The sequence below is a fragment of the Microtus ochrogaster genome, chromosome 7 (genome assembly GCF_000317375.1).
Source record: "Microtus ochrogaster isolate Prairie Vole_2 chromosome 7, MicOch1.0, whole genome shotgun sequence".
Lineage (NCBI taxonomy): Eukaryota > Metazoa > Chordata > Mammalia > Rodentia > Cricetidae > Microtus > Microtus ochrogaster.
This window is the reverse complement of record NC_022014.1, coordinates 31,599,973-31,602,718: the sequence shown is the minus strand read 5'-3', so window position 1 is coordinate 31,602,718 and position 2,746 is coordinate 31,599,973.

The window sequence follows — 2,746 nt, the reverse complement described above, 5'->3', positions numbered from 1 at the left end:
AAAAAAGAAAACAAACACCAACTATTCTCCACCATCTCATGAAAACTCTTTCCAACATTAATATTAATACCATGAATATATAATCAATACTACGGTATATGTATGTGTCTTCCGTATGATGATATCAGTTGGAAATAACTCTTTCTTATGGAAGCTGTAGGTGCCTATTAAATCTTGGCATATAGAAAACATTGTTCTTTAAGTTATAATTTGGTATCGATAAGCTATGTGCCTATTTTCGCATTCTTTATAGCCTCCTCTGTAATCATATGAAGAGCCTAATCAATGGTTAAGAGACCAGACCAAAAGTCTCAAAACAGTTTACTCAAATGTATATAAAAAAAGATGCAATAGCGATCTAGATGATTGAGACATTTTCCTAGAAGATTAAAGTTTTAGAACTGGAGGCAGCTTTGATGCACGGCCAAAAACACAGCCTTCCTAGACAGCATCCGGTAAAAGCTAAATGCTAACTTCCCATCTGAGCCGAAAGCAGAAATGTCTTGGCTTAAGCGGCAAGTCTGAGGCTGATTTCAATCAGGCACGTGGAGGTAGCTTAGCAGGGAAACCAGTTTGCACTGGTCTTAGGCAGAGCATAGGATTGCTCTCCTGGCTGTATTGGTCTATCTTTCATCCCCTCCCCCCTCCACTTTACCCATCATTGTTTAAGTATCTTATAACTTGGTAGTAACAACAACAACAAAACAAGGCCTTGCCTTCTCCCTGAAAAGATTTTTCGGAGTAGATCCAAAGTCCATCTTAAAATTCCTATCAAATCCTATTTGTAGAATTATGACAATATTCGCTCTGAGAACTGTTAGTTGCATTTCACAGGTACCCAATAAAGAGACAGATATATAAGAAGCAAAGTGATGTACCTGAAGGAGCAAAGCAGCTAATAGTTGGCTGGGAAAGTTCCTGGTGGATGGTTGCGCTGCCCTTCAAACCCCTTCTTGGTGCCTTCAATGAATCCACTCTAGACAGAGGCGTGTCACCAGCGGGTGTGCTGAGCTCACATCAATTGCCCAACTCTAAACTGCTGTGGGACTTGTGGGACTCTCCTCTATTCTTTGAACTTGGTTGCTTTGTTCGAAAAATGAGAAACACGGATCACACAGTCCCTTGCAATAATAAAATCATATGACCACCACAACCTGCATCTCTAGGTATCTACTTTCTCGTGGCAGCTTGTTTTACCTCATCAGTGGAATAGAGCTGGGTGCCAAACAAGACCCTAGGGGTTCGGTCTCAGTCACGCAACGTTAGCTATGAGAGAGATGCAAGGCTACTCAGACAGCAAAGCAAACAAGCGTTACAACAGGGAACAATGTTCAGGTGTTGTTTGCAAATATGCACCAAGGTGGCTGCCGGGGAAGGCAAACTCGTTGGCATGTGTGGTCAAACATTTCTGGTTTGTAATATTTCCTCACGTAGATCTACTTCATAGAGGAAGCAGGGTTTCACAGGCAACTTGATTTCTCTTTTCTTAATGAGAGAATGGGCGTGTGGCTACGCAGCAGGTTGGGGATCCAGCTCTCTCAAGTGGGAAGGGGATGACCTGACAATGAGTCAGAGGTAACTGACCGCAGGGAAACAAAAGCAGCTGTCTCTTTGGCTGTTCTTCATGAACCAGATTTTGAAATTAAGCTTTGAAGCATCCTTCAAAAAGGACAATGGATTGTAAAACAAACAAGCAAACAAACAAACAAAAAAATCCTGTCTTCTTGAAAGGAAGCAGCAGTGTTTCAGCGGTAAGTCGCAGAAAGTTTCCTCTGTGGTATAGTATTGCAATTGTGCGGGCAGCTGAGAGCCTTCCCACAGGGCACTCAGTGAAACACAAGAGCTCCAGGCAACAAAGTCCAGGGATTCCAGAACTCAGCAGTCTTTAAAACAACACCTTACATTATTCCAAGGACGGATCATTTTCCTATCACCAACGACTCAAATTATTTATAGGAGATTGGTTCATATACTTAACCCAACGTGAGAGGAAATCTTTCTAATTATATCCAAACATCTTTAATATGAAGGGAATTAGGCTTGGAGACCTTCATTGCCAAAAACACGTTTTGCCAAATATGTTTTAAGAAAGAGGAGGAGGTTACGTGTTTTCCATATTTGATCCTATAAAAGTACCCTCGGTATGAGAATGACTTGTCTTTCCTCAGAAAGCCTCAAGGTAAGAGTATGTCAGGACAGGGCTCTGTGTGGACGGGAAGGGATGCCTGGCTGCTAGTGTGCATGCCACACATCCTGGCTCCCGCTGCTCCTGGCAGGCAGGCCTTCCAGAGAAGCACCAACTTACTCCGTAGCAATTGTAATTAGATGTTGTGGTCTTCCCAGTCACTTCCTGGGTTCCTCACATAAGAACTGTGCTCTGATTGGGAGTCTCTAGCATTTACTCAGAAGGCATTTTTTTTTTTTTTATTTACAGTCCTGACCCTCCATCGAGGTTGCATCACTCAAGGTAAGGCCTTTTTTATTTTTTTTTTCTTTTAATTCCTTTTGGAGTGCAAGGAATCTTCTTTAGTATTTGGAAAGTGTCTCTTGGGGGTTGAAGAACGAAAAGCATTTCAATGTCATGGCTGACTATGCTTTCTACTGAAAATCTCCGAGGGGACTTAGGAAACTAGGTCTCATTACTCCAGACCCTTTGCAGTATCTGAGTGGCTTCCTCAGAGTCTGGGGGGTTTTGTGCATGAGGTTTTTCTCTGTCCAGTTCTGTAGTTTGTCTTGTAAGCGATGA